At 40.3% G+C, this 12,185-nt stretch overlaps 1 long non-coding RNA gene across 1 annotated transcript in view; it reads right to left on the reverse strand.

Moving 5' to 3' along the window:
• Positions 1–285: 285 nt before the first annotated feature.
• LOC126758992 (uncharacterized) overlaps positions 286–12,185 on the reverse strand; it is a 112,195-nt gene continuing 100,295 nt past the window's right edge. The window contains exons 3-4 of the long non-coding RNA XR_007666935.1: positions 837–982; positions 286–761 (exon numbers count right to left, since the gene is read on the reverse strand). This is a non-coding gene — a long non-coding RNA (uncharacterized LOC126758992). The remainder of the gene's footprint in view (positions 762–836; positions 983–12,185) is intronic.

Consider the following 12,185-nt stretch of genomic DNA (forward strand, 5'->3'; position numbering starts at 1 on the left):
GTGGTTTCAATATACAACATTTCTTTTCTTTCTTTTGTGTTTCTGACTTAAAGCATTTCAGAGAGTCTCTATTGTTCGAAATTGTAAGAATAATGCGGTATTCATTTAGACATTTTTTAGCAGATGAGGGTGTTAATTTCAAAACTTCTTCAACATATTTGCACATTTAACATATTCTTCTATCTAAGTACCCAAATCAATGACGTACAAACAATAGACTTACCTCTGTGGATGCTGCTGGTTCATGTTTACCGGTGGCAAAATACAACAATAAATAACGCACAGTTCCGTTGCTTGGATGCCTGTTCTTGGTGCGCAAAGTTTGTGACCGACTCACGTGAAAGCTGACAGATAGTGTCAGGTCGCTGGCTCAGGTGGAGCTGTACGGAGGGAGAGCGCTGCGTGTAGAAAATTTATGCGTAAGTTTGTATGATTTATGTGGCACTTTTTGTTTGGCAACAACAAGAGCCAACTGCCAAAAGTGTATGTGTTGATAGGGGACGACTTATTGTTTGGATAGAAGACAGTGGCGTGCAAAGTTATATTTTGCAGAATACATTTCCAACTGCTGAAGATATCACGACGGCATGCTGGTGCGTTTATGCGAAAAACGAAAACAAATGCAAAGAAATATTCGCCATTGTCTTGCCGCAACTTGTGAGGTTGCAAAGAGATTTTAGGGCGCGAGAGCAGGGCAAGCGTGCCGTTATCTAATGCGGCTTCCTTTAACGATTAGCCAAAATTATTATCACTGCATTTGTCTGGGAAAAAGTGGCAAAAGTTTTTGTTTAACATTCAGTATGTAAATTTCACAAAATGTGCTTAGTTACAATTACCTCGTTGCCTCCCTCCTCACTTCAGCTTCCAGCAGCGTCTTTTTATTAAATTTTGTAGAACAGCATGTAGTAGGCATATGGAGTGTGGCGTTTCTTTGTTTCTTAACTGCCAAAGATTTTGTTTGTTTGCTCTTTGCTGCCGTTTGCTGCAAGAAAATGAGAAATTATTTCCTTTGAAAAAGTTTTACAAAACTTTTTATCGCGTAAGCGAATATTTTGGGCTACCTGCATTCATATACATACATACATACATGTATATATCTCTACAGAGGAAACAAAAGTAAGTTGGAAAATATTCACCATCGAAAATTTCAACATACCATATATAAGAGCATTAATATAAGTATGAGAGAATCCTTTTCAATCCTTTTTTTTTCCTTTTATGGATGGAGATAACAAAAATTAATTTTTTTTTTTTTGTAATTTAAAGAAAACATCTCGGTAACAAAAATTCAAACGTTATTTTTATAACCTTGTAAATTGCAAAGAACCTAAACTGGTCTATGCGCGGCTCACTGGCCTACAAGAGTAACCTAACCTATACTCTTGCAACATGTTGCTACAGAGTATAATCGTTTTGTACAATTGTATGTATTAGCTAAAATTAATCGAAATAGATATAGCATATATAAACTGTCTGTCTGTCTCTCCGTCCGTGCAAGTTGTAACTTGAGTAAAAATTGAGATGCAAATATGTTGATGAAACTTGGTACGCGCGTTCCTTGGCAAAAAAAAGTGCCTTTTAACTTGCCACAGGCGATTCCAGCAGCAAGGGGCATCTGTAGGAGAAAATATTTTAAAAAGTAAGTGTAATCCACCACTAAAGCTACAACAATCAATTTCACCTATCGGTGTGACAATGGATGAAATCAGTTGGTAACCCCGCTCACTCCCCATATAGTTAAAACCTACTATAAGCGCGATTAATCAATAACTATATAAGCCAGGGACATTAAATTTTACCCCCGAGATAGTATGAGAGGACTTAATTAGAGCCAGGGTCAAAATTGGCTGATGCTCGTGGTAACGTTCACTTTTAGGTGGAATTACATATCTTGAGAGCCGTACGACTGATTTAAACCAAATTGGCTTGGGACATTCTTATGTCACAATGTAAAAATGGACTACAGGCACGCCTACGTCCTATAAAACACAATTTTAAATTCCACCTGATTCTTTCCTTTTTATTGTAATGGGACACAACTTTGCACGAATAATCTCTTTAGAGCATTTCACCTTATGGTAAAAGTTGTTCAAATCCAACAAAAACTGTTCGAGCCCGTAGGTACCGAATATTGAATCCCAGTGTCTAAAGTTGACTTTTGGCCGAAAATATCGTAGAGCGGTCGTTTGAGTTTGAGTGGTGGATAATCCAAAAGTTGTAGGCCCATAGTTCCGACTTCTTTCTACAGTAGCTTCGCGCAGACCACGCATAACAGTCAAGTAGCATTCCTTGTTGATAATTTGGGTGGTCGAAAAGAGTTCGGAGTGCACCACACCTCGATAATCGAAGAAAACTATCAACATAACCTTGATTTTTGACCTCTATGCTTACGACCAGGAAACAGAATATTAAACTTTAACGCGGTTTTTCCGGCTTCGGCTCACCTCTGTCACGATATTCGGCCGACTGATATTCTGTTTCCGGGTCATATGCTGGATCCTAGACTCATCGCAAGTAATAATATGTTTCACGGCATCCTGGAAGATCGGATCGAAAAACATTGTTTCACTGACGTTAACGCGACACTGTATTTCGGAAAAGTTTAATGATTTTGAAACCAATTACGCTTTCACTTTTCTTCTTCTTCTTCTTAATTGGCGAAGACACCGCTTACGCGATTATAGCCGAGTTAACAACAGCGCGCCAGACGTTTTTTCTTCCCGCTACGTGGCGCCAATTGGATATTCCAAGCGTACCCAGGTCCTCCACCTGGTCTTTCCAACGGAGTGGAGGTATTCCTATTCCTCTGCTTCCCTCGGCGGGTACTTTCGTCGAATACTTTCAGAGCAGGAGTGTTTTCGTCCATTCGGACAACATGACCTAGTCCGCGTAGCCGCTGTCTCTTAAAAACGCTGAACTATGTCAAAGTCGTCGTATATCTCATACAGCTCATTGTTCCATCGAATTCGATATTCGCCGTGGCCAACGCGCAAAGGACCATAAATCTTTCGCAGAACTTTTTTCTCGAAAACTCGCAACGTCAACTCATCAGTTGTTGTCATCGTTCAAGCCACGGCACCATATAGCAGGACGGAAATTATGAGTGACTTATAGAATTTGGTTTTTGTTCGTCGAGAGAGGACTTTACTTCACAATTGCCTACTCAGTCCGAAATAGGCGTTGGATTTCCAGGCTGACATTGTTGGTGGTGTTTATACTGGTTCCAAGATAGACGAAATTATCTGCGACTTCAAAGTTATGACTGTCAACAGTGACGTGAGCGCAACTCGCGAATGCGACGAGTGTTTGTTTGATGATAGAAGATATTTATTTTTGCCCTCGTTCACTGCCAAACCCATTTGCTGTGCTTCCTTGTCCAGTCTGGAGAAAACATAATTAACGTCACGGGTGTTGAGGCCTATGATATCAATATCATCGGCATACACCAGCAGCTTTGCATTTGCAAAAGATTGTACCTGTTCGATTAAGTTCTGGATATGGAGTCGCCTTGTCTGAAACCTCGTTTGGCAACGAAAGGCTCGGAGAGGTCCTTCCCGATCTTGACGGAGCTTTTGGTGTTGCTCAACATCAGTTTATACAGCCGCATTAGTTTTGCGATAATACCAAATTCAGACATCGCGCCATAAAGGCAGCTCCTTTTCGTGCTGTCGAAAGCAACTTTGAAATCGACGAAAAGGTGGTGTGTGTCGATTCTCCTTTCACTGGTCTTTTCCAAGATTTGGTGCATGGTGCATATCTGGTCGGTTGTTGATTCGCCAACTCTAAAGCCACACTGATAAGGTCCAATCAGTTTGTTGACGGTCGGCTTTAATCTTTCACACAATACGCTCGATAGAACCGTATATGCGATGCTGAGGAGGCTTATCCCACGGTAGTTGGCGCAGATTTTGGGGTCTCCTTTTTTATGGATTGGGCAGAGCCCACTTAAATTCCAATCATTGGGCATGCTTTCGTCCGACCATATTTTACAAAGAAGCTGATGCATTCTCCTTATTAGTTCTTCGCCGACGTGTTTGAATAGCTCGGCTGGCAATCCAACGTCCCCCGCTGCTTTGTTGTTCTTCAGGCGGGTAATTGCTATTCGAATTTCTTCATGGTCGGGCAATGGAACGTCTGCTCAATCGTCATCGATTGGGGAATCGGGTTCGCCTTCTCCTGGCGTTGTGCGTTCACTGCCATTCAGCAGGCTGGAGAGGACTCCCTCCATAATTTTAGTATGCTCTGGGAATCGATCACTAAGTCACCTTTGGGGGTTCCACAAGAGTATGCTCCGGTCTTGAAACCTTCTTTTAGCTGACGCAGTCTGTTTTATTTCCGCTGCGACACGGCACTTCTCGTCGTACCAGCTGTTCTTTTGCATTTTCCGAAAACCTTCTGGTTTCGGTTGCAGCTTTACGTTAGGAGCTTGAAATGCCGTCCCACAGTTCCCTTACACCGAGTTGTTGACGAGTGCTCTCAGAGAGCAGAAGTGCAAGCCGAGTGAAAAATTGTTCGGCTGTCTGTTGTGATTGCAGCTTCTCGACGTCTAACCTTCCTTGTGTTCGTTGACGTGCGTTTTTTGCTGCACAGAGGCGGGTGCGAATGTTGGCTGCAATAGGATATTGGTCGAAGCGCACACACATCTAAAACACTTTAGGCGTGTCTTCCGTCTATCACAACATGATCCATCTGGTTGGTGGTTTTTCGATCCGGAGCCAGCAAGGTAGCTTGGTGAATTTTCCTATTATGGAATCTAGTACTATAGATAACCATATTTCGGGCCCCGGCGAAGTCGTACAGCCTCAACCCATTTGGGGATGTTTCATCGTGGAGGCTGAATTTACCGACCGTAGTTCTAAAGATACCTCCTTTGGCCTTAAAATCGCCAAGCACGATTTTGATATCGTGGCGAGCAGCTCTCATAGGTGCGCTCCAAGCGCTTATAGAAGGTATCTTTGGTCACATCGTCCTTCTCTCCCGTCGGGGCGTGAGCGCAATTCAGCGATATGTTGAAGAATTTCGCTTTGATGCGGATTGTAGCTAGACGTTCACCCACCGGGACACATTCCCAAGTAAGGGATTCGTTAATTCGTTTGCCATGGTTGTCATCAAAAGGGGGGTCTCTCATCCGAGGCTTGTTGTCCATTTCATTGGGTGCGTTTTTTTTACGTGGCGGGTCCCAACCCAGCGCACAACCCTGCGACGAGGATGTTTCGCCTTCTCACTTTAGCTCGCCGTCCAACGGATGTTCCTGGCTACCCAGAGGATATTGGTCAAAGACCGGAATCGGTGAGCTGCTTGAGCCATATGTAAAAGAATCGTTTCTGTCCACACCTAAATGAATGGCGATCAGAGAACTTTCCTCACTTGCGTGAACTTTTACACATGACTCTATCCTCCTTTCACTTTTCTTAGGCCCAATTAATTTTTCAAAATGGTTTTCACTGAAATCTGAATCTAAACTCTCTTATAAGCGACCGGCAAAAAGCACTCGCTAAAATAAAGAAATAACAACGCAACAAAAGCCTTTAATACCATCATTTAAATGTAATCTGGACTGGACTTAGAGACTTAATCTAATCCAGACAAACCAATTTGATTTTCTATTAAAAATAATATGTCCAAATTCTGTATTCACATGGCTTTTTCGAAGATATTAAGTTAACAGCGAATATTGTAGTATGACCTCGAAGGTAAAGTAAGAGGCCATATAAAATATGTACATATACTATATGTATAAATAATCAGCAAACTGAGAAGGGTATTGTAACTTCGGTACAACCTTTTTCTTGTTATACCCTGAACAGGGTATATTAAGTTTGTCACAAAGTTTGTAACACCCAGAAGGAAGCGTCGGAGACCCTATAGAGTATATGTACAAGGTCTGTCGCAGAAGAAACAGGACTGTTAAAAAAAACAACAAAAAATTAATATTTTTCAAAAGTTATATTTTTTTATTCAAATTAGTTTCCTTGTGCTTCGATACAGCGTTTAGCCCGGTCAATTAGCATTTCAAATGAGTGTTTAAGGTCATTTTTCAGAATGCTCTTGAGAAAATCGGTCGTCGCCTTTTGGATAGCTGAAATGTCCCGAAACCAGTGTCCTTTCATGGGCAAATGAAGTTTTCCAAATAGGTAAAAATCATAGGGTGCCAGATCAGGTGAGTAGGGTGAGTGATTAACTCGATACTGTGGTCGAGCACGACGAATGCGTGACAAAAGACGCTTCATAACACCAAGGTAAAACACAGCATTAATCGTTTGGCCAGGTGGGACGAACGCTCGGTGTAAAATACCCTCGGAATCGTAAAAACAAATCAGCATTGTCTTTATTTTTGACTTCTGAAGACGACCGAGTTCTGATCGTCACAGAGGTTCTCACGGCATTCTTGGAATCGCTTAAACCACTCATGCACATTACTACGGGATAGGCACTGATCACCATAAACTTTTTTCATCATTTGAAATGTTTCAGTAAGCGTTTTCCAAGTTTAAAACAAAATTTAATATTTGCTCTTCGCAATTTTCGACCGATGACCAAAAGCTGCTGTCACTTTTTGATCGATAACATCGATTGTAGTTATCCATTTGTCTTAAAATTTTTACGAACTGTCAACAAGAGATCAAACTTTTTATTTCATATACCCACCAATAGGTGGCGCCACCAGAAACAGTTATATTTAAAAAGTGCTGTTTCTTTTGCGACAGACCTTGTATATATATAAATGATCAATATGTTGAGCTGAGTCGATTTAGCCATGTCCTTCTGTCTCTCTGTCCGTCCCTTTGTCTTTATATATACGAACTAGTCCCTCAGCTTTTAAGAAATCGTTTTGAAATTTTGTAAACGTCATTTTCTCTTCAAGAAGCTGCTTATTTGTCGGAACTGCCGATATCGGACTACTATAACATATAGCTGCAATACTAACTGAACCTGCGGAATCAAGTTCTTGTATGGAAAACTTTCACATTTGACAATGTATTTTCATAAAAGTTGGCACATGTTATTTTTTAGGGCAACAATGTAATCTCCGAAGAAATTGTTCAGATCGGTATACCATAGCATATAGCTGCCATACAAACTGAACATCGGAATAGTTACTAAAACTTTCGAAATGCAAATTTTACATGGATTACTGCTTAAGATAATAACATAATCTCCGAAGAAATTGTTGAGATCGGATTACTATAGCATATAGCTGCCATACAAACTGAACACATAGTTACTAAAAGAAATGCACCTGTTAAGAGTATATCAGCTTCGGTGCAGTCGAAGTTAACGTTTTTTCTTGTTTTATCTGAGTTTATCGTATCGGATACGCTACGTCTAACTCTTCCTTCGGTCGAACATCTAAATACGGCAGAGTTCCTGAATTGCGACATTTTAGTACAAAATTCAAAAGTATTTTCCCCAACGGCACTATGCCAGCCATTAACCTTTGTCAACAACAACACGTCAAACCCCACTGCGCAAATCGACGCGTATTCCAGGCATACACTATATAGCATGCATCGCCGGCATATGGAAATGCGGCAATTCGGAAATTTAGCGATGCGTTGGCTGCCACATCCTAAATAATTTGCATTGCCGCAATACAGCAGTGATTTCGCAGCTAAATTACGCTGCTCGGCTCTTCGTGCTATCACCAATGCTAACAGCGACCAAAGCAACAATAAAAACAGCAGCAAGAGCAACAACGTTAAGGACAACAACAATGACAATAACAATTACGAATGCCAAAGTGACAGCAAGTAGATAACGTGACGTCAGAGTTCAAACCATTGCACAATTGTTCAGTTGGCGCCACTGACCGCAATTTATTTAATTTCCCATCGGGCACTTTGAGGTTATTTAATTTGTTGCTACGACAGCCGCGACGCAAAAGCAAAGCCTCGCAACGCGATCATTTAAAACGCATTTTACGCATGCAATAGCAGCAGCCGGCGCCGAAAGCTCACGTTGCAGCGTTCATGCATAGGCACTCAATCTCACATGTATACCATATGTGTGTGCGTGTGTGTGTGAGTGCGGGTTTGCAAATTGATGCGCATTGATTTATCTGTACCGAAGCTGCTGCAGTGAAATAAAAGCTCCGGTGGTACACCGCCAAACCAAGCGAGCCCACAAAATGGCACTGCTTTGCTGGATTATTTGCATGCATATCAATTTATATACATACATACATATGTATACAATATAAAGGTATATTTGTATGTGCATGCGTTGGGTAGGAAAGTTGCCTCTTCGCGGCGAGGTGTGCAGTCGATTTCGGCGCGGTAAAGCAAAATTAAATTATAGTTGAAAAAATGCGAAAAAAATTGTTTTAAGCTTTAAAGCAAAGTGAGGCTCAACCAATCACTTCACGAGTGTATTCAAATTTGATTACCAAAAGTAAGAATATAAGTGAGTTACTGAATATCTATAACAGCAAAAATAAGTATGTACGTAACGGATTTTCCAATAAGAAATGACTTCTTAAAAAAAAAATACTAATTGTTAAAGGGTTTTGCTCTGGGTTTGGGACCCGCCACGTAAAAAAATACCCCTAGGGAAAAGGATCCAACAGCCTCGGATGAGTGACCCCCTTTTTGATAACAACCACTGGAAAGATATTAAGGATTACGATTTAAGGGAATGCACCTGGAATGTCCGGTCCATGCGACTTCTTCAGTCTACTGCTGGAGAAAATTAATCGAGCTAACTAGAGAATGTACAATATTTTACAAGGGTGTACAACTGCTGGGGTACGCTGTTGGTATTGATAGCATTGGCCATAACAACCGCACCTCATTTTGGTAGTGAACGAGAGCAAGCGAAATATCATGGACGATGATAGCATCTGATGAATCAGTGTTACGAGATTTCAAGACTTTTCGCGTTCTGCGAAAGTTTTATGGTTCTTTGCGCGTTGGCAACGGCGAATACCGCACACGATGGAACGATGAGCTTAACGAGATGTACGACGACTTTTATATAGTTCTACAAAGCGCCATTAAAAGAGAATCTATAAAGTGTCATAACTAAGCACTAAACTCAAATATAGCACTGTAATTCGACACAAAGGGTCGCAATGGCAAGGGGATGTCCCTTGGGCTAAAAATTTTGAAAAAAATTGGCCGTGACCACGTCCTCTAATAGCTTTAATGTACTATACATAACTCTCTAACCGTTCAAGTCAAGATAACCAAGTTCGCTCAAGATAAATCGTATAAGAACCTCTACCGACGGTGCGAAAATGATTGAAATCGGTTCATAACCCCGCTCACTCCCCATATGACTACTAAAATCCTGATAAATCAATAACCTTGTCGTGAGGATGAGCTAAGTTCGGGTATAACCGCACATTTCATACTCTTGCAACTTGCAAGGATTAAAGCCAGAGAAATACATTCAGGTACACCGCTCTCTTTTTGGTAAAATCACATATCTGGGCACCTGCCGGACCAATTTCAACCGAATTCTGTTCATGGCATTATTTTAATATTCCTATGCCTCAGTATGAAAATAGGCAAAATCGGACTACAACTACGACTACTTACCATATAACACAATTTTAAATTCCAACTGATTCTTGAAACTTCCAGTATACAAATCAAGAGGCAGTGAATATAACCAGATAAAACTTTGTACGTATAGTGCCTTTGAAGTATACAACCTTCTGATCAAAAATTGTCCAAATCGAACCAAAACTGTTCAAGAACCTAGATACCGATGCAGAGCACAGTATAAATTTTTGACTTTTGACAGAAAATATCGGTCAACATGTGAAAAAATATAATTGGAATTCCGAGAAATGTCTTTCCTTATAATATAAAAGTATGTCTGTGTTCTACAAATGGGTTGAATCGGGCAACACTTTCTTTAGCCCCCATAAGTTACTTAATAAAATTGAGAGAGCGTGTTTTTTCTTATAACGGTGTTTCTTTGTGCCTAGAATAGATGAAATTGGGCGAAAACTTGACCTAGCCCCCATATATGTAATTACTATTTACTTCATGTGATTGGTGATTGTATGTGAGGAACTCTGATGAAACCTTGGCCTTTTAATGTTGGCAAAATATAGATAAAATTAAGGGAGTTCTGCATTGACCGAAACAAACGGTAGACCACTTGTGTGAGGTCAAAGCTTTATGTTAAATGTATCAAAACTTCTCAGCCAAGCTCTTCCAGTTTTTGCAGTGTCATCAAAGATGTGTGTGGTCTAGCGTTGTCCTGATGGAAGACGAAGCCCTTTCTGTTGATCAGTTCTGGCCGTTTTTTTCGATTGCTTGCTTCAATCTCATCAGTTGTTGACAGTAAAATGTAGAATCAATCCTTCGACCAAGCTGGAGCAGCTCATAGTGGATGATTTCTTTCCAATCCCACCAAACACTCAGCATAACCTTTCGAGGCGTCAATCCTGGCTTTGCGACCATTTGTTGAGCTTCACCAGGCTTGGACCATGATCTTTTTCGCACATTATTGTCGTATTTGATCCACTTTTCGTCTCTTGTTACCATTCGCTTCAGAAATGGTTCGATTTCGTTTCGTTTCAGCAAAGAATCGCAGATGTTAATTCGGTCCATTAAATTTTTCACAGACAGTTCATGTTCTACCCAAACATCGAGCTTCTTTTTGTAGCCATTCTTTTTTAAATGGATCAAAACCGTTTGATGATGAATGTTAAGTTCCTTAGCGATGTCATGGCTTCTTATGTGAAGGTCCTGGTCAATCTTTTCCATAATTTCATCGACTTTTTCAACGATAGGTAGACCAGAGCGAGGTGCATCTTTCACATCGAAATTTCTAGAACGGAAACGAGCGAACTATTGTTGTGCTACACGAACTGATACAGCATCGTATCCGTAAACTTCATAAATTTCATTGGTGGCTTGCGTGGCATTCTTCCCTTTTTATACCCTGAACAGGGTATATTAAGTTTGTCACGAAGTTTGTAACACCCAGAAGGAATCGTCGGAGACCATATAAAGTATATATATAAATGATCAGTATGTCGAGCTGAGTCGATTTAGCCATATCCGTCTGTTCGTCTGTCTGTCCCTCAGTTTTTAAGATATCGTTTTGTATATATATTTGCGAACTAGTCGCTCGAAATTGATCAGTTTTTAAGATAACATATAGTTACGTTTTGAAATTTCGCATTATTTTCGAATAGCATTTTCCAACTTCCCCAAATTTATTAATTTTTTTTGATCGAATGAAGCTTAAAATCTCACCTTTCCAACACTATATGGTATGACACAATGTGATTGGTAGCACTGGAGATGTACGACTGCAACGACATCTATAACTTTTTCGACTCCCCAATATTCCTTTGATCCTGACAAATTGCAAGAGTGTAAAATGTTCGGTTGCACCCAAACTTAACCCTTCCTTCTCTTCTCTGGGATATTTTTTTTTTGGTGAAATTAACAAAATGTGCAATAATTATTAAAAAAAAAAAATAAAATAGTAAAAATTTAAGATACGGTCTGATCGTTAGAAATTTTGTATGGACGATTTAAAAGGATACTTTGCAGGATTTGACAAGATATATTTGTTTGTTACGAAATTTCTGTGTTCAAAAATGATTGCGTAAAAAAAATCGTAAAATCGAAATTTCATTAGTACAACGCTACCTAAAGCCAATCAGCGACGCAATAATTCCGCTGCAGTGACATGGTTCATTAGCGTTCATGAACATTTATGAATATGCAGCCATGAGCTATATGTCTCAGATACTCATCATACATGCCATAAATGTAGCTCGTGGCGCCGCATTCGCCGCTGCTAACGATTGCGTTATTTGCGTTACGCACATTCTCAGTGACGTTTGGTCATTAAAATTGAAAAATCCCACGTTTGCGAGCATGTAATGGAATTTCCTAGTATCGTCTCGCAATTAAGCATTACCGAGTCAATTAGTTCACACATTCCTGCAGAATTCATGCATTAGCGGCAAGTCAATGATTAAGTGCATCAGTTCGCGTAAAATTTCGCATGCCAAAAGCAACCGCCACCGCGTACGCATCCTGCATACTTGTAAAGTTACGTAAAAGGACAGGCATGCAGAAGGTCGCAGAGATGAGTTTACTAAACTGTGTATACGAGCATATATAGTATGTGGCGCTTTTACACACATGTATTATATATTGACATTTAGACGAACCGACTGCTTGCATTTAGTGAATATATAATGCTTCTTC

Source organism: Bactrocera neohumeralis, chromosome 5 (assembly GCF_024586455.1).
Source record: "Bactrocera neohumeralis isolate Rockhampton chromosome 5, APGP_CSIRO_Bneo_wtdbg2-racon-allhic-juicebox.fasta_v2, whole genome shotgun sequence".
NCBI classification, from domain to species: domain Eukaryota; kingdom Metazoa; phylum Arthropoda; class Insecta; order Diptera; family Tephritidae; genus Bactrocera; species Bactrocera neohumeralis.